Source organism: Anopheles maculipalpis, chromosome 3RL (assembly GCF_943734695.1).
Source record: "Anopheles maculipalpis chromosome 3RL, idAnoMacuDA_375_x, whole genome shotgun sequence".
NCBI lineage: Eukaryota > Metazoa > Arthropoda > Insecta > Diptera > Culicidae > Anopheles > Anopheles maculipalpis.
In genome coordinates, this window is record NC_064872.1 from 55878025 (window position 1) to 55898784 (window position 20760).

At 42.0% G+C, this 20760-nt stretch overlaps 2 protein-coding genes across 3 annotated transcripts in view; both read left to right on the forward strand.

Moving 5' to 3' along the window:
- LOC126563052 (40S ribosomal protein S9) overlaps positions 1 to 20760 on the forward strand; it is a 227540-nt gene that overhangs the window by 89375 nt on the left and 117405 nt on the right. The window lies entirely within an intron of this gene.
- Positions 1 to 20760, forward strand: part of LOC126562230 (protein rhomboid) — a 40151-nt gene that overhangs the window by 8409 nt on the left and 10982 nt on the right. The window contains exon 1 of one of the 2 annotated variants that reach the window (XM_050218677.1): positions 10276 to 10298. The exons of the other annotated variant lie outside the window; for it this stretch is intronic. The gene's annotated coding sequence lies outside the window, so the exon portion shown is untranslated. Of the gene's footprint in view, positions 1 to 10275; positions 10299 to 20760 lie in introns of those variants that run through there. 2 annotated transcript variants of the gene reach the window in all.

Genomic DNA, 20760 nt, shown 5'->3' on the forward strand with positions numbered 1-20760 from the left:
TTCGGCGCGATGCCGCTTTTCGAGCAGGTTCAGACATTTCGGCACCAGGCGAGACTTCACCCGCTTCAACCCCAAAACATCTCTCAGGATGGTGTTGTTCGAGGCTTTGGAAATCCCAACACTTCCCGAAACGTCTCGTATCGTCAACCGACGATTGTTGACCACCAAATCCTTGATTTGAACGACGTAGGCGTTGTCGGTCGAGGTGGATGATCTCCCTGGACGGTCCTCGTCTTCGACCTTCTCACGGCTATTCTTGAAATCACTGTATCATTTGTACACATTTTTATTCGACATAGATTTTTCTCCGAAAGCTTTTTGTAACATCTGCAATGTTTCCGCAGCGTTTATTTTATTGCACAAACAAAATTTGATACATGCGCGCTGCTCCACAAACGTGAACATCAATATGAAGGAAAACAATTGGCGCAGCTCCGAAAACAAATTGTCACTCCTAGCCGGATTGATGTAGTGACTTGAAACGTCACATAAAGTCACTCAAAAACATACATATTGTCAAACGAAAAATAACAACAAGGGACTTCTCTTGGCGCTCGAAATTTGACATCCAATGTCACCTTACTTTTCGGAGACAGTAGTACACATGCCAAAATCATTCTGTGCATCTACCTCGCAAACGAAGAAGAGAGGGTTTCGTCAATTTTGAACAGAGTTTATGTATTGCAAATGATCAATGACACTGGGATTACTCATGATTAATATAGTCCTTGGTTTGTTTCGTTGTCTTGAGAACGACCAGGCAGGGATTTGAATCCCGGTGCTACCCTGTGAAGAGCCGTGTTGTCACCTCGCAACTGGGTCTCCGATTTTGCTGCCGGTGTTAACTATTGAGCCCAGATAAGTGAGATTTTGGAACTGTCCGAACTGTCTTCTAGTATGAAGATCCGACTGTCCAGAAATGACAAGTCTTCTTTGCCAAGATCTCAGAGTCAAATAAAAATAAAAAAGTATTTACAATCACCTGGTAAATGCTACGAACAATGTTTGTAAGTAAAAACTCAGCATAAAACTGATTCCCACGCAGAAGAAAATTAAGCATTTTTTTTTAATATGACAATTTAAACGTTTTCGTCCTCTCATTCCTAAGACCGTTTCCCGTTCATGGTACAGACGCTTGATCGCAATTTAACCCTTTTTTGAGTATTTAGTGTCAAATGAACAGTTCAGAGCCGGTAGCACCACCATTCGCCAGCAACCTGTTGCGATCGTTTCGATACGGAACACATCTTCAATCAAAGTTGCCGCCATCAATAATTGTCATTACACGCATGGGGCGTAAGAAATCGGTTCGGTTTCGATTCCCCCGTCAAAGGAGTTGCTGTTCTGGTTCCCACACGAAAGCAAGTGGTTCCCCGCTGCACTACGCCTTTAGTTTTTTTTTTCTCTCTGTTTCAGCCTGAAAGCCGCTAATGCAGACGAGTGAGTGTTTTATGCTAAAGCGCCCACGAGGAAAGTTGGGATAAAACGAAACGAAAACAATCACATGTGTGTATACATAATCAAAACAATAGGAAGCCAGGAAGCAGACAGTGCCGGATCGCGTTTGGCGGCGGCCGGTTTGCAAAAAAAAAACCTCTCCGAAAACAATCGTAGAAGTTGGTGAAAGGTTGCTCCTTGCTAAGCAGAAGATTGACCATTGGTCGAATGTAATAATCGCTCCCAAATCGTCGACTACGGGGCACAGAGGGCCCGTTTGGTCGGCGTAATGGTTTCTGCCGGCGAATGAGCGATAATTTCTGTCGGCGGCATTTCGAAACTCATCATACATCATCATCATCATTGGCAACGAAATTCAAGATTGATTGGAAGCCGAAATCAATCAGTGCAAGGTAAACACACTTACATGATTTGGGGGAGAGTCAATCAAGTGGGAGAACGATCAAGCCACACCGGAACAATACACTGGCACTACTGGAAGGTAAAACAAAACAAAAAAAAAAAAAAAAAAAAACAGTCCGACACCGCGGCATCACAGAAACCAGAACATCGAAGCAAAGATGAAAAACTGGCGCACAGCTCGCGCTCCAGAAGTGTGGGAAAATGTCAGTTCCTCATTCCACCCAAAGCGGAAGACGGAATTCCTTTCCGATCGCAGCTTCCGTATTACCACACTCCCACCTCTAAGGGTGGCACCACCTTATAGACCAACCAGCAATGGACGGATAATAACGAACGGCCGGGGACGGAGCTGGCTAGGAGAGCAAAACACACAACAAACGCACATTGAGCATAACGCAGCTTGAAAGAAGCGTACTTTAAAGTATTTGTTGAATGAAATCAAATGATGCCGGTTCAATTAAATGTTATTACATACTTATGCCCATCATTATACATTTCGTACACCTTGCGAGTCCGGTCCGGTTGCAGCACGGAACCGAACTTAGTCTCAGCAGCAAAGGACAACGGGTTGCTGCTAGCAATACCGATACCGAATAAAAGAAAATATGTTCCTCCAAGACGTACCCCCACGATCGATGAAGATGTGAGCTTGGTGTAGGCTGGCTAGCTGATTGATTCTGGCAGGGTACCCTCTGGGGCTCTGCTGGATGGTAAGGCATGATCAAAGCCCGAACGGGGACGGTGCCGAACGAAAGTAGCTGCTAAAGGAAGATAAGGAACCGTGAAGGTACCTCCGTATGCCGATGCTGGTTCGATTGTGTTCGCACAACACAAAGTATGAACGCGTGTGATTTTCTGCGTTTACAATGAAGCCTTTTTGGGCACGATGCTGATGAAACACACCACCACCACCACCACCAGCACACCAAAAACCAGTGGCTAATATTGGATTTCATCAATTAATTCGAATGAATTTGGACGAATTCCTGTTGATGGTGCCGTGAAGATGATTGATTGAATTTCGACACTCTGGCCGGGCAAAAGGGTTTCTCGGCGTTCTCACCTTATTAATGTGGCTTATTAATTTCTTCCACTTTACGCTTTGGTCCCACAATCGCTCTTGTTCTTGGGTCGGTAGTGTTCAACATACTCGACTTTTGAGGCATTGATTATTTCCTTGCAATGCAGGCAGATTGAATACCACCCGATCTCATTTGAAAGTATCCCATTCTTGGAGGTTTTTTTGAACGGCTTTTTTTTGCATCACCAAGGAATGTAAATTGCTTTATACAATCGAAAAGATGTGATGCTTTGAGGAACGTTTTTTATGCGGTTATTGCGTACCATAACGCAAGAAGTTTAAGTAAAAGATTTTCATTTGATGGAATTATTTTCTGTCTGTATGAAACTTGAAACTATATTTAAACAGTTTATATGCTTATGAAAACATTTCATTTCCAAATTGAATGAACGTTTCTCAAACGGTAAAACGAGCATGTTCTTATTTACGTTTAATAAAAACCTCCAAATATGAAACGACTGGTTCTGTTGGAGTTTCTTAGCGATACGCTTCTTTAGATTAATAGCTATAACGCTGTTTTTATTGCCTATTCTATAGTTAATATCTCTACCAGTTTTCCGAGCGGTATAGTTGTTTGATCTGATTTATCTTAATAAGCAAAACTGTATAACCGGATCATAACGATTTCTTGAGAAGTAAGCAAATCGTACTGCATTTCGGACAAAATGCAACGAAGTATGACGAAATTTTGTCTTCTGACGACGGAATCGTTTACTTGGCCAAAGAAACTAGGCAAGGGAGATGTTTCCAAGTTAATGATTGCCATAAAGATTGTATGGATCTGAATCATAGACTTATTGTTTATGTAAATACACAGACGCTATAGATAAAGAAGTTTTGTTAATTAACCACACAACCGACCGCAACAAGACTTCCGCTTATAAAAACAATGCTTTAAACGTTTAAGGGTGGGTTAGCTTCTCGATTTTTGAGCCATCCATGTGTTCTACAAGAAATATAACAATAATAAACCTATGATAACACCAAAACAAACGTCAAATCCTTAATCCCCACAACAGCAACATATAACATCGCACAACAAAGAAGTAGTTGTATTGTTTTATAAGATATTTGGATCTATGATGAATATTTATACAAAAAGAATAATATTTACCTGAATAGCAACACATCAAAATAAAATACATTTATTTTATTTTCGGGTACATTTTTTGCTTAAAGAAATCTCAAGAAATTGTTTTACTTTTAGAAATATCGTTCACGGGGTTCCTTTTGATGGAGTTCTTTCTATTCATAGCGTTCTGTGTACAGACAAGAGATTCCTTCGTAATCAGTAGCTTCATCATCGTTGTCAGGAATGGTCAGGAGATGGCATTAGGTCCATCGAAATAATAAAAGAAATAAAATGTTGCGAATATTAAGGCTAATCGAGATCCCAAAACGTTGATGAAGCCGTCGAAGAAACCGTCTAAAACTCGAAGAATATTCTTTATTAAATGGACATTGTTGTATAAAATCCGCTCTTCGTGCTTTTGACGAAGTCGTGCAAGTAATAGTAACTCAGACTCATCAGCTAACGGATCTTCTAAACAAAATGCTATCGATGGCTATGGCTCTCTACTAACCTCAGCAGGCATAAATTGGTTTCTTTTGGCCACACGTCTATTTGAGGATCTAATCCAATCACTCCATCGCCAAGATGAAGGATCAAATAATCGTCAAGGCCCAAAGAAGGAAAAGGAAGGATCATTATAACCACTAGAAATATGCAGTAGAGTTGTGCGCGTTTCTTAGTAAAATCTTATTAGTTCTAGTGTTAAGAAGAATATCGATAGTTACTTAAGTATCGAATGGCTACTCAGGAAAGGTTAACAATATTTTTGTAGACTGCTTCTTTGATGTGTGATTTAAACAATGACTCAATGCATTAAGTTATACATCAATACTATAGATTCATTTTAATAATACAATAATTCAATTTTAAATCCGACAGAAGTCTATTTTTAGAGAGCATATGTTTCAAGCAGTGACAGTAATTCCTGCCCTCCTTGACTTGATCATATACCCGGAAGCAGGTGAATTTCCAACATAACGAACGATACGTCATTTAGTCATATGAAGGACCGACTCCACTATCAGTGCTTTAGCCGATCCAACAAATTGCACTGATACCCGCATATTGCTAAACCCGCAAGCATTCTAAATCTCAAATCATCCCATTGTGAGCAAAGTTAGTCAACACCAACAGAAATTTCTAATATGACTATGATGAATGGTTCCTTGTCAAGAGTGTCTTGCAGCAATTATTATTTGCTATTTTTCTTCGACCAGCAGTAATATATCACTTCCTATTTATTGATATTTTAAATTGCTCAAACATATGCAGCAATGCATAACATCAACAAAAAACGCATTCCTACAAACGTAAATGATCTGACGGCTGTTTGAAAGATTCGACTTGTAGAAGGCTAACCGCACCAAAGTAGATGCGTTACCAATTATGGGAAATTTTCTTTTCCCACTGCTGGTGAGACTATTGGGAAAATTGCGCCCAAAACGATCGATGAAGTGTATTTGTGTCGGTTTTTTTTTTTTTGGAGTCAGAAGCAAAAGCTGATTATTGAGACATCATCAGGGACGCCGCTATTGCTGCGTAATTGAAACTAATGGCAGCAACGTTCAGTAGAATACCCATGTACGTAGGGGTGCTTTTACGTCGTCTGTAGCGATGCACTTGGTAGTAGCATTGACGATGTTCAATCAAATAGTGATTTTTCTACATTTACAGCCACTTTGAGGTTAATTGATTTCTGAGATTGTTTTCCCCGCTAATAGGGAAAATGTTATGCGGCTCGGAGAGGTATCAAAGGGCCACCAAAGACAATGCGCAATGTACGTTTGAGTAGTATCGAGTTTAAGTGGAGCAATTTTGAAACAAATGTAAAATTATTGCATCAGGAGTCTTGTAACCGCCGCAGGATAGCTTCATGGTATGACATGTTTAGTTATTTAAGTGTTGTTTGTTTACAAAATCGAATCTCGGGAGTATGCAAACATTTTTGATGCTCCAGTGAGAAGCAGTTTAGAAAGCAAGAATTAGAAAGCACATCCGTAGTTCGTGACAAAAGGAAAAACAATTGAAGGATCTTAATTTCGGTCCGGGTGGAAAAGTTCTTTAATGCACTATTAAACAATAAACGCAAGTAGCTAACGAGCTCTTAGGCAGAGCTAATGAGTAAGCTTCAATTTCCCAAGCCAACACAAAAACAAACGGCTCAAGCCGCTCAATCCAACCGAAAAAATCGAGATTATCCTGTTACATCCTGTGGGAAACAAAAGCGTGAGATTCGTTAAAAACCAGCAAAGCCTAACCCTAAACTTCTGGTTTCCAACAAACAACAGCAAAAAGGAAACCTTTTCTCGCACTTGCTTTCAGTGTTCCGTTTCCACTTCAAACAAATATTTGTGATAATTAATCGCATTAGAAGAGTGAGTCGGTGAGAAGAGTGTGCTTTGGCCGGTTTTCATAACAGTTCGGTTCGTTGGTTACTTACCGGTTGACGGTGGTTATATTGTTTTGTTGTTTGAAATGTTCCAACAAATGTTTTGAGCTTGGGACGCGTACTTTTACCGTAAATCATACAATTATCTTGTTTCGCTTTCGCCAGCCTTCTCTGTCGCACTTTTTGAAATTGTCCGTCATCCTTGCAGTCGGGGCTTGTTGGCAGGACTGCAAAATGGAAACTACGATCCTTTGCGCTTGTTCGTAGGGTGTACATTTCTTACTTTCGAGGTAGATTGGTTCCTTCGGGTTAAATGTCTTCAAAAGCACGTACCGATGATGGTGCCCGCAAAGATCCTTTCGGATCTTGATGGTGGGACGAGAATTGACCGTGATCTACAAACAAAACAATGCAATGCCAAAGGGTAGCCTAATCCTTGTTGTTGTCATCACGTCCGGAACAACACCGACACGTATTCTGCAGCAGCAGAACATTTCCCAGCAGGAGGACTTGGCTTTTTGGTCGGTTTTTTAGTCTTTCGTTTTGGGAAAGATAGAATTCGTTTTCTGTCTTTTACAGGGTGGTCGTTGACGCTATTTGTAGCTAACGACTCTGCTTAGGAGATACTTTTAACACTTTTTACACACTTTTAACACCAGTTTGTCTAAGTTTCTTCTTGGCTTAACGGCCTTTAAAAGGTCACGACGGCCATCTAATGGCTTACAAGACTCTCCGATACCACGTAGTTGGACAGTTAAGTCCTAACCTCCGGGCGAATGGGTACGGATGGGATTTGAACCCCGGACACCACCGGGCCTTCTTAATTTTTCATCCTTTATTTTTTAATTAATCAGTAGTATTGACGCCATGTTTTTTATATCTTTTCAATACGTTATGATCGTGTTAATATCATCGGACTTAGAAAAATTTGCTTTTAATTTCGGCAGCTAATAAGCTGCCGAGACATAAAAGAAATCATGGCTCCTAAAATTCTTGTCTCTTTGTACGTGCTTCGGTATAAGTAGCTCGTCAGATTCGTTCTTTTAACAAAAAAAAATGATGATTATAAAACAATCTTCACCAACCAACAAAAAAAAAACGGATTCAAGTGAGGCAAAGGGATAAAAAGCGATGCAATAAAGCAAACAGATCCTCTGGGAAATAACTAATGAAACAAAAACAGTACCACCCATGCAGGAAACCTCCTACATAAACAGCATGGCTTCGCAACCGAAAACGGAACTATGCGACTATGTAGTTTTGACAGTGGATAAAGGCGGAAACTGTGCGAACCGAATCACCGGCCAGGTCTGCAGCAGGTCAGGTAAACCGAGTTGTCGAACGTGTTTCGTTTGAGGTTATGGCTCATTTCATTGTGTTGACATGTACGCAGTCTAGCCTTTCGGACACGTTTTGTCACGGATCGTTTTATGAGTTCCGAAATAGTGTTCTAGGAACCTGGAAGCTCTGGCAAGCTGCAAAAGAATTTTCGAACGCTGGACGTGATTTGAAAGGTTTTCAGTTTTTCAGACAAATTTGAAAGACTTTTAGTTCCGAAACACGTACAACCTATACTATTTTGCAATAGATTTTTACAGCTTTTTATGATGGAATCATCAATTTATGATGGATTAGATCAATCAACATACGATAGTTATAAAGATAGTTAGTGAACATATCAGGAAACCCTGTCAAATGTAACATCATTACCCTAGAACTGATATTTCTAGGGGATGTAAGGGACACAGGTTACTTGTCAAAACTTAGATACTATCGCTTTAAGTAAACCTTGTTCAAGACATATTCTTTGGGCCTGATTCTTCCTCTTGTTTTTACTCATCAGCCTCAACAAGTCTAACTCTGATCAAGAGTCTGTCTGAGAAATACTCTGTCTGAGAGGCAGAGTATTTCGTAACGATTACAAGATTTCATTGAACTACTGTTAAAAAAGACATTTTTATTGCATGGCTTGGTATCAATTGAACATTTTCCAGTTTTTAGATTTATTTAAGATTGTTCGTAAAATGATCTTCAATGTCCGTTTGATTTGTTGTACAATTGATCACAGTGACAGATCGCACAATGCCCACAGCAGCGTCTAGAGTGGGTGGAGTTATGTTGTATTTTTATGCTTTCCCAAATCTTTTCTTCATCGTTATGTTCATGCTGGACTTAAGATTAACCGAGTGCAAAAAGAAAAAAAAATCCAGCAAACCCCGCACCAAAAAGCCATCAAAGCAACGAAAATTCAGCCACCAAAATGTTGCATGAGAATTTTCCCCCTACCACAATTTCAAATGAACACGTTCCCGCACGCATTTCGAATGAACCTCGCTCTCTCGCTCTCTGATTCCGATGAACCGCGCGTGCAGCACGCTGTTCTCTCTCTCGCATGATGTTCGCCGCTCTCGCTCGCATATTTCGAACCGCACCGGCACACGTTCGGTGCATGTTTGCTGTAACCGAACTCGTCAGTTTTTTTCCAGACATCGAAGGAAGCGTGTGTGCTACGACAAGACCCGCACGCTTCAGCTCTCGAGCATATAATCACACTAGAGTCGGTTCGGTGTGCAGTCTACGATCCACTACCGCGCACATCATTATAAACGTGCGTGTTGCTGCCGGTGTGCTGGTTTTCACCGGTGTACTGCAAGTCGGAAAACAACTAAACGTACACAGGCAGAAACTCGGTAAAGCGTTAGGATCTTAATATTGAGTGAAGAAAATAAAAACTCGTGTCTGCATTCAACCACGCGCTAAAGGAATAAAAATACCACTACACGCCGGTACCAGCTAATCGATCACCTGATAGGAAAAAGTGTAGAGCAGTGTGTGTTTGTGTGGTGCGGTTTTTTTTTTGGTTCTACATAAAAACACGTGGTTCGTCGTGGTTTCGGGTTTTGAAGTGACAAAAGTTTGGCCCCGGTCCCCGCAGGTTTTCTGCAGAAGGCTGGAGTAAAAATTATCACAATCTTTGGTGACAAAGCGCAAATCCCCCCACATACTGGCAGGATTTGTTCTGATGTGTAGTGTGAAATGTGTGTAGTGTTGTTTGGGAGTCATTTTGTTGTGCCAAGGGAGCCGCGATAACAAGTGAGAATAATTGGGAGCGCATGTAGAAAAGCCGCGGCATACCGCGAATCAATAGCAGGTAAAAATAAAATACCTGCTCCAATATTCCCAGAGTTACCCATCCGCCGCCGTGGCCGTGTGTACTCTGTTCAGTGCAGTTTTTTTTATCGTTGTGTTTAGTGTCATTTTGAAGCGTATTGCGCTTCTTTTGTGTCCTCTCTGCATTCGCCCGAAGCCGTTGTGTGTTTGTTTCGTTTTCTGTGTTTCTGCGTGCCTTTTGCTGTGTTCCGTGTTCCGTTTGTTTGCGTGTGAAACGTTGTGGTGTGTGCATTGTCCTTCGTGGTCAGATCAGCTCCAACACACACACACACATCCAGGAAGGAAATAATTTAACCGTTGGCAACATAGCAACATAAGGCGATACCATAGCAACAACATACGATCGGAAGGAGGTTTATGGTGCTGGCTTGTGTGTGATCATCCTACGAAGCGATTGGTAAAAGTGTGTGCCGTGCCGCGTGTGCATTTAGCACATTCTCGGTGATCAGCTTGTTGTTATTCTGTGGTGAGCAAATTGTGTTTTACGCATGAAATGAGAAAAGTGTCCTCATCTCACTGATATTTGAAGTTGCGCTAAGAGAGAGTGAGAGAGAGAGAGGAATGAATGTTCACGTGAAGCTGTGCGAAAAAAAGCGTTCCTAAATAGCTATTGTTGTATTGTTGGTGGGTTAATGCGTAACGATAAGGAATCGAATAGTCCTCTTGTTGTAGAAAGCACCACCCTCCACCGTACACGACAATCCCACGTTCAGTGACAATGTTAGGTAAGTTTAGGAATTGCCATCCTTAAGAAAAGTGATCCGCATCATTGGGGGAAGGGAAAAATTGTTATCTCATCCCGAGAAATTGGTTGAGTTGTGCAATGATTGTTCCTTATACCTAATGGAGGGGGTGTTTTCCGGATACCGGTAACCCTGGTCTGACAGAGTCTGTCTGTCTGTCCGTCTGGAAAGTTTCATTTATTTTCTTGCCAACGTGGAAAACTAATTCCGCTTTCTTGTTGCGTGAGAGGGTGGTAAAGATTACGCGAGAAGAGGGAGCGCATTGGATTGATAAGTACATCCGGAAGGATATTTGCACGAAGCCATGGTAGAAGGAAGGAGTTTTTATGTGCTGTACACGAAACCAACCACTGATGGCGGAGTTTTCCCCCATCGGTGTGGTGTGGCGTTGTGGTGGAGAGAGGGAGTTGAAATTTATTACATCTAGTAGAGTAGAGCCCCGTAGCCAGACTGAAATATTGTGGCAAGGAAAAAATATTCTTTAGCAGTGGATTTAGTGGCCGAGGGACGCCGGAAGTCAAGAGTATGTGTGTCCCACCCCCGTGTAAACTCCTGGAAAGTTGGGAAAATTGATGATTGTCGAGTGTACACTACTGTCAAGGATTATTGCTGCTTCCCTTGAAGGGAAAACAACGTTCTTTAGGGGCAACGCGGGGCGCGTATTATTGCATGTTTTCGATGATGCGCCAAATTGTTGGTGTAATTTTACCGTAAATAATAACTCTCTTCTTCCAAACTTTTGGGACCATATTTTGTTCAAAAGTTTTTCGCTTTTTTTTTCTTCAACGATTACAATCAATTTCCACCTCGGCAGCAGACTTTCTCCTCAGCGATCGAGCGGTTTGCGTGTTTTTTTATCTTTTACCCCGCGACGAGCCCTACAAAAGCTGCTATTTTTTCGTGGTTTCGTAATCGTCGTGGGATTGTTTGGGGATGGGCAATGGCACAAACGGAATTGTCTCAAGTTTCTTTCCATCTTCCTTTTTTTTTTTACTCGCTTTCCTCTGCGAAAAAAGCATTGTGTTAAGCGGGTTTCGGTTTTTATTTCCGAATCAAGTGCAACACCACAAAAACACAACATAGCCCAAAACTTCACGGCACCTCATCATCACGTTCTCTTGGAACTTCGTCCTCCCGCGTGTGTGTGTGTGTGCGTGCGCGGAAGATGAGGTTAGGAAACAGTTGTCAACTTTCTTTCCATTTCTACTGTGATGGGAACTAAACGTCATCTAGTCGATCTCGGAGTAGCGATTTACAATTATCGTGAGAAATTTTGTGGCGTGATTTGAGGACGTACCTTTGACGGAAATGGTATTTATTTTCAAAATACGTTGCGGAAGCTGCTTTTTTTTGTGTAAGAGATGGAAAAGAATTGTGGATTCAACTTTAAAAAATGTTCCAATAATGTTCTATGGTTTATTCTTGAAAATTTTTACTGAAATTTTACTGCTCCAAAATATCCACCAAAAACACGTTTTTCAAGGAAAATAATAATTAATAAATGTAAGGGTTTTCAGTAAAGTTCGTGCACAAATACAACCTTAAGCTGAAAAAGGGTGACTTTCCAAGAAAAATAGAAAATTGTACCAAACACACACACATAGGCGCCGCTCGCATGTCAAAACCGCACGAAAGCGCCACACCACCGCCGTATACAGGGTGTTCAATATATTCGAAGACACTTTAAAAAGAAGCTCAAACAATGTAAACAAAAGATATAATTTTTTGAGTATTTTTTTTTTTCTTGAAGCCATGTTTATTTACACCTGTTCCATCGGCATTTCGTCCCAGATCTTGGAAATAACGTTCTTGAATTGGTCGACTGTATTCACTTTATACTCGCTTTGCTTGGCCAGCATGTAAAACCATACATAGTAATCAAGGGGATTGTGATCAGGGGAATTGGGGTGCCATATGACAATCTTATGTAGAAATCCCATCAAATTCTCCTGACACCACGCTTGGACGATATTCTTCGCCGTGTGGACCGGAGCGCAGTCTTGTTGGAAAATGTAAAGACCCACTTCCCGTAGAGACCCTGAAACGCCGGAGCCACAACCTTCTCCAGAACCTCGGTTTTGTAGTACGCAGCGTTAGTTTTGACATATTTCTCAATAAAACCAGTTGGAGCTTCCCACGCCTCTGGATAATATTGGACACAGAATACATCATAGAGTGCACAACTACAAAGCGATGAAAAGTTGTATTTGAACTTTTTGAACACCCTGTAGGTATACACGGTGTTTCTCCCACACGTTGTTTCTTCCGGTTCCGGTTCGTTGCACAATGCACATGTAAGTGCACACACCTACGTATAGATGTGTTGGTGTATTTGTGTGTGGTCCAAAAGATATTGAGCTACATATTTACGTGGAAGTGAAGGTTTGTTTTTTAATTGCATTGCATTGCTGTCGGTGACCCTATGAGAGGGAAGGGAAGGGACAAGCAGTATAGTGGCATATAACCCCCCCCCCCTCCCCCCCTATCCGCAGTCTTCGTGCATTGTACTTTGAACGTTCGAGGCGAATTTGTACTCGTGGTTAATTCTCACGGAATATGTTTCAGCTTTGGTTCAAATTTTATTTTTTGTTCTTTTTAAAATAGTTTCGCTTTTCCACATTTTACATACCAATATTAGACATAAGGCCTGATTGCCACATACAAATTGTCAAGACAAGTTGTCAAAAACGGGAAGATTCGTATTATGATCATAATGAAAACTTAACGAAAGGCTAACTTTACAAGTACACTGTCAAGAATTTGTATCCTCCAACACAAACGGCGACTCGCATTTGTCAAACTGTTTTCTGCCAGCTATTCGAAACGGAAAGTCGCCAAACTCACTTAGTCCAGTGTGTTTTCTTAAGCAATTCCAACCAAAATGCGAGTATTTTACTTCACAAAGGATATTCTCGAAGAAAAGGACGGTAAAAAGTATCGTCAGGCATCTTGCTGCTTATTTGGTTCCATTTCTGATGAAATGTTTTTGGGTGGCAACGTTTTTTTCCAAAACATTTAAACACTTGGTAAATGCCACGGAGAAAGTTGGTTGAGCAATTGCTATATTAAAAGCTTTCCCGGTTCTATTTTGGTAACTCCCCTCCATTTTTTTTCGCGTGAGTCCTTGTGCTCTTACAGGCGGAAACTTTGGCTCAATCTCATCTCAGTTGGTTTCATCACTTTGACAGATTGATTTTGAAGATTTAACGACAAAATTGCTTTTAACGAAACGTTTCATAATGCAAATTTATTTTCCGTTTGTATTAACAAGCTTGTCTTGAAACTTTTCCTTTTGTAAGAGATAATCAGGCCTCTATAGACTTACGTCAAAACGTCATCACGGGACATCCTGAAACGAATGAGAATTTCATTCCCAACATTGGTGAGGAGTAAAATTCCATTCCAACGTGGATGACTGTGTCGACGTATTACACTCAAACACGTCAGACTCTAGCCGGTGATACATCTTAAGCTGCCAGTCGAAAGTGGTTTGGTAAGCGAATTGAGCAGGTATGTTGTCCGCCTTTTGCTGATCGGTTACGACAGACGACCTTGTGATTCATGCACGTGCAATCGAACGCACATGACTCACACGGCTTCGATGAAACGCTTTCGTCCGATCACAGTCGGGGAATTCCGCCATTCTTGACCTAGTGCAACACACACACACACACACATGCACAGCTCTGTTGGAGAAATATGAAAAGAAAGATAGCTGAAAGCACTTTTTTTAACAGCGTGTTTCAAACGGCCAGCAACACGTGCATGGACCCCCCGAAAGCCGCCCGACGGCGGTAACTTTTTATTTCTATCCGTCGTTTCTCGCTCGGTGCGGATCTCTTTGATAATGATCATCTTTAACGGCGTCGATCCTCGTTTTTTTTTTTCAACCTAAGCGCGGGCGCGCGCCCTTCGCGGTGGCTTGATATTCGATAGGCTTTTTTTTTGTTTTGGTTTGGTGGGCTGGTCAGCTCTCCTCCCGCAGGAGCTAATAGGTCGAGATCATCGTCAAGATCGTAAAAAGAGAGAAAAAGGTGTGTGTGTGTGTGTGTGCGTCTGTAGCGTTTACAATTAAGACCCAGCACCATCGGTCGAGAAAAGGGGCTGTGGTGGTTCGCGTGTCCGGATCACGTCCGCGTTTCTGACCCGCGGGTGTGTGTTAGCATTTGCTTAGGGAAACTGTCGATCGCGCGCTCGCCCACAGGGGTCAAGGCGGTGATGAAGATGAAGAAGGGAGGCGAATTTTCACGCCCATTTTCTTCACTTCTCCCTGCCAAGCAGTAGAGAGTGTCTGATCGTGTGTGTGTGTGTTGCTACTCAATCCCAATCACTCAATCATGATGATCACGATCGTATGGCGGGCGCGTATAGAAAGCACGCGCGTGGCCAATACGCGTGGGGAGAGGGAAATAAGGGTTTTACTTTCTGGACTTTTGCTGGCTTATTTTATGAATGAACTTGCGCTGAAGCTGGGTTCTACACCCCCCCCCCACCACGTGGGTAGTGGGTTCGTTTTTGGCCTTGGTTTTTTTTTTACTAGCAAGCACGACCGACCGGTCTGTGGGGACCACAACCACCGACACACTCCTTTCTATCGCATAAAACGCGCATGCTGCGGAAAGTGGTAGCGCCAATGACTTTGAGCGTTAAAGCGGGTGGTGTGTGCGGTTTGAGAGGCGCCGCTTTTTGAGCACTCTCTTCGTTACACACGGCTTTAGATCTTAATGCCCGGAACCAGAAGGTTTTTTTTGTTGGTACTACTGTTTGGTGGTTGTTTGATTTAAACGCCAAATTAAGCAGCTCCGACCGTTTAGGAGTTCCCCCAGTTTGCGTCCACTTAATGGGGGTGTCATTATTCATTCCACCAACCTCTAGACAACCACTACACAACGCCACAGTAGTACGTCAGCAACAACAACTTTGCTTCTACGCCAACGTTAATTTGATTTTCATCCCCTGCGGGGGGGTACTGTCTGTTCGAAGGTTTGCAAATTATTTTTGTAAGCGCTGTGCGCGACCACACGACTGTTTTCTTCGACCTTTTTCCTAAATTGATGTTTAACGGTAATAAGAAGAAATCGTCGTTAGAATGTAACTAAAACTGCAATTAAATTTGGTTGCGTTGTTTTTACTTCCTGCATCAAGACATCTCTTGCGACAAGGTCTCTCTGGGGGAGGTAAAGTTTTCTTATGATAAGACCCCTTGTCCCATCGGCGAGATCTCTTGCACTGCACTTGCACAACGAAACCTCACCGACTGGGAAGCAGCATAGCATAAGCCCCCGCGTTGGTCGACGAAACCCCTCAGGATTCCGGCGTTCCTGGCTTTTAGTTCTCTACTCCACCCACTGTTTTTTAAACCCCCGTCGCTGCTGACTTGCTGAAGGTGTGAAAGCATATCACAGACCGGCGGGGCCCCCCTGCCTGCCCTGCTCTACTATTTTGCGCTCTGATTCATACGGCTTTCTGTTTTGTTTTATCTCCCATTTTCTTACTTATTTACGTTTTGCAAAGTTAATAAAAAAAAACCTCGACCCCGCATCCGATCCAGTTCGCGAGCTATATTGGTCGAAGTGTGGAAAACCGTAACGGCAAAAGTAAATACTGTTCGCTTTATTTTTTGTTTTCTTATTCCTCATTAACAAAACAGAAAACACAGGCGAACCAGCACCGGCAATGCAACAATTCCCGTTGGTGTGCGCGCGGGCACGCTTCGTGCTTTCGCGCGTTGATTGATGCGCTCGGTTGGCGGATGCACCTGTGCGCCGTTGTCGTGTGCAGAGAGATGAGATTGTTTTGGTTGTGTGACCACATTTTGCCCAAATAAAGTTCGCATGTTTTTGCGTTAGAATTTTGATTAATTCATTCGATGAACGGTTCTCAAACTGTTGCTGCTGCGAAATGCTTATTCGTTGGGTACGTTGGGATGCGTTTAGTAGCACCATCGAAGTTTGGTGAAGCCAGCCACAGTCAGGCTGTAATTGTAATAATTTCCGTACCGTTACACCGCTTTCAGTGAGTGTTTAGTATTTTGCAGTGGCATGAAAAATAATGCGAAACGACACCTCCTATTGTGTGTGTGCGCGCGATTTTGTATTGTGCCTTTGCCAGCCATTTTCCCGCCCCGGCTGCCGGTGCACATATCGTGCTTTAAACGTGTTGCATTCCATTAAAGCTTTACTCCCTTTTCTTTACCCCTTTGACGCTGTGTGTTTGAGCGGTGGAAAAATAGAATGCTCAAGCGCTTTTGATCGCTAGTTTTCATCACACGGCGCAGCAGATCGCTGGGTTTTTGTTGTTGGTGGATGCACACTCCATTTACTGCCGCCTCGCATTCTTTTGTGAACGATGCATTTTGCTTTAGTTTTCGTTGTTGTGCTTGTTACGCTTTAGTTCCCATCAATGCGAGGGTATTGCGACCGACGCGTTGGAGAAGAGAGTTCAGCAGTGAGCCTGCTGCTGCTTTGGGCAATGGCGTTTCATTACGATTAACATTTTTAATTTATGCTGGCGCAACCCTGATGATTATGGGGGGGGAATAGCCTTTGCCAACTGGTCAACCGGGGGGACTACTGGTAGAGTTAATTGTGCTCGCTGGAGAATGAATGTTTTCAATCTCGTTCCTAGCTATTAACCAACATTCTACGGATTTATTACAATTGAGGCAGACGCGCGCGCGCGCTCTCTTCTCCATCTCCTGTGTTTGACGCCCAAAGTTTCTCTGTGGAGATGTGCTCGAGACACAACACCTCTCGATGAGGGAGAAGGAGGAGGTGGTGGTGACGCGCGTCGTCTGCAAAGTTCACAAGATGTCATTGTAGGTCGTGTGTTTTGCTGCTTGTGGCCTACCTTTTCCGGTGTGGTTTAAACCGTTTTTGAAGCGTACCAGACGACAGGCGCCGACCGAGAACAAGCAATGGGAAAATAAGCAACACCCAGCCAGAGATAGAGAAGTGCTTTAGTGAGTAGGTGATCGCTACATGCTGTGCTCATATTGTCGTACTTTTTTTACGAATGATCTAAGATCGGGGTACATGGGGAGTACATCGAGTAAGGAACACGTTTTTAATGTGTGTGGGCCATGCATTGCGTGGAAGGATGAATCATTCCTGAAGTTATACTCTTGGAAAACTCTTCGCTTTTGATGCTGAATGTGTTTCAAAAACATTCATTGCAAATGAATGCCCAAATCTGTCAAAACAAATGTCTTCGAAGACGGCATGAAACGTGGAAATTGGATCAACTTTTCCACAAGAGATTTCGGTTCATTAAATTTTACTATTATTTGTACGGTATGACGATAAACACAACGTTAACGATGCAACGAATACAGATTCTCAGCGCTCTAATTTTGCTTCGCCAATTAGTTTACCTTGTTCCTGGGCTTGTTCCCGTGTAAGTTTACAGGGTTTGTGAGTAGAACTTAAGGCAAGTGCGAGGCATTTCTAGACAATGATCAAAATGAACTGAACAAACACTAGGTTGAAGTGGACAAACGTCAAGTAGCACTGGACAGTGTCATATTTGAAATGTTTAATCAAACGGTTGGAAGCGTTTCGGAAACGATTAGCAAATTTTAAAATGAAAAAATAACTGCTGAAATACACATTTTTTCTAATTTCCAATTCTAAATAATTCCCAAACGTACGTATACTTTCACACCGAATAACATTCGAATTACAATCAGAATGCATGGTTTTATTTAAAAATGTGAGGTAGAAATAAAATATTTGCAATACCTGTTCATAATTTTATCTTTTGACAGAAGATGACAGAAGTCGTTTCTGTTTATAATCACTGAATCGAGTTCTTGTAGCTATTGTCATGGATATTTTATATAATCAAAAATTTTAAATAGGACGTAAAAAAATTCATACACATTTGTTTTGCCGCTTTCAAACATGCTCAAAGTACAAACTATATTGATGTTATTATGTGTATTTCAACGTTTACTTTTCAAATGTATGCCAAGTGTTTCCGAAACGCTTATAACCGTTTCACCAAACATTTCAAATATGACTGTCCAGTTCTACTTGACGATTGTTCACTTCAACCTAGCGTTTGTCCAGTTCATCTTGAGCGTTATCTAGAAATGCCTCGCACTTGCCTCTAGTTTTTCTCACAAACCCTGTATTGTTAGGCCTGAACGATGCATTTATGCCATGGCTAATCGATTGTCCAAGTCAACTTGCGATATGATCTTCGCATTCCGTTACGGTTATCATTTTTACCGTTAATAAATAAGCAGACGATTCAAAATCCTACCAAAGCACAGAAGAAAATGAAGTGCGAAACTCTAAAAATTTGGTCACAGTTTGCCGTATTATGAAAGCTAACTGAGGTGACGTGAATGTGCTGCAACACAACTAAATTTAATAACAGACGCAAAGACGTCAGGAAAATGTTTGAAGCAATGACAGTTCAAGTTTTCCGCCCTGAAAGAAAACTGAATTTAACAGAGGAATTATTATGGGAAGCAGCTAGAAGCATCGTACTTTGTTTTATATTTTCCTTCAAGATCACAGTTTAGACGGTGTTTTGATGGTAAACAGTAGATAGATGACGAAGCAGTTCTCTTTTTCCACTAGAGGGAATGGGGGCCCCGTAATGGGGAGTTCTTTTTTCTTCCGTTTTTTGTCTTTAACATCTTTTCGACTCGGTTATTAGAGACTCCGATTAGAGCGTATAAGACTCTGTTGGTAAGGCGTGAAATTGTTTCGTTGGTGTCGGCATCTTTGCCGGTTTCGTTATTACTGCTCTGAATTGAGATGATAGGCCTGATTGTCAAAGCCAAACGGAAAAATTTCCGACTGAAAGACTCTAACCAAACGGAAAACAAATTTGTATTATGAGGCTTGATTGTGAAACCCAAACGTCTTCTCAAACGTCACATAATTGTCGCTTTGGTATTAAAATATAATCACTTTTCTATAGATTTACGCTTAAATATGGTTTTTATGAATGCAAACTATACTTTCCGTTGCGCTTGGCTGACGGAAAACTTTTGGTCTAACGCGCGTTTCCGTTTGGCTCAGGCAATGCCATTTTTTTACTTACCGTTTGACAAAAATCTGTCATCGACTTTTAAACGTCTGATTTAGCCAAACGGAAAGTCATAATACCAAAGTGACAATTATGTGACGTTTGAGAAGACGTTTGAGTTTTTCACCATCAGGTCTAATGTGTCTCTGGAACATAACTATCATCCATTATCCCTAATGCATACGTACCGTCGTGTACGCTAATCCTGGGAAAAGCGATTAAATGGAGGGGTGTATTTGTTACACTTGGGTGGTCGGTAGTCCTTGCCCCGTTTTCAGATGGCGTGGTCAAGGAAAAATTTGAATCCACACGAATGTCGCTTGTTTCACTTTTGGAAGTCTGATAGGAATACATTTCGAGCGTTTTGTTAGGTCCTTCGGATCCCTCCGTTTGATTTGCTACAATTTGCACTATAATAAAAAAAAAATTGTTACAAATAATGCGACGTAACTTCAAGGGTCAACAGACTCATCGAATTACCAAAGAAGACCCAACAGTGAGCGATGTGCTGTGGAAAGTGTGTACAACGGAACACACCTGTCTGCCCCGGGACCTTGACGGCGTTGGGCATTGTCAGGTCAGCGTGTGCTCAATAAGTTAGGTCGCACGTGTGTGTGTGTGTGTGCTGGTGATAATATATCAAATTATGTTGCAGTTACGCTGCCGTCGCCAGGATACGTTTGACAGTCGAACGTGATCGAACCGTAGAAAAGCGACAAAACTAAGCTATTTGGGGCCCGAAAATGCTCGAATGCACCGGTTCAAATTATCAACACGTCGAAGTTGGAGCTGTCTACTCGTGAAGTTTGTGTGTAATTATCCTGTTTTTACGGAGCCCCTGCCTCTTCTGTTGTCCCTTGACACACATACAGACACATGTACACAGTTCGTGCTCAGAGCTTTTGACTTATGTCAGGGAATTTCGATAATTGGTCCTAATTTGACCGCCAGAACTCAACGAGAGAGACCCCTCGAAAATCGAAATTTTCCAATCCGGAAGTATGAAGGTATTGGTGCTTCCTCTACTGAGGAATCTTTTGATGAAGGTAAACCGCGCGCGCCGTTGTGTTTGATGTAGATAAGAAGGCGCTCTTTGAGGTTTAATGTGAATTTCCTGTTCTACATTTCGCCGTACGGAGCATTTCCAATGGAGGTAGTCAACATTTCTCACCTTCCCAACCGAAGGCTTCCCTGCGAAATGTTTCGACATTTCAAAATTTCCATTTTTCACTATGCATTTTTTTAAAATAAAACACTTAGTCCTTCAAAACTGACAAAAAAAAAACAAGCAAAAAGAAAAATACTTTGCACAGAGTTGACCAGTTTTATTGAATGTTCATAAAGCGGTAAACACGTCCGGGCCACAACGCATCCCGCTTCCAGCACACCTTTCTCAACCTCC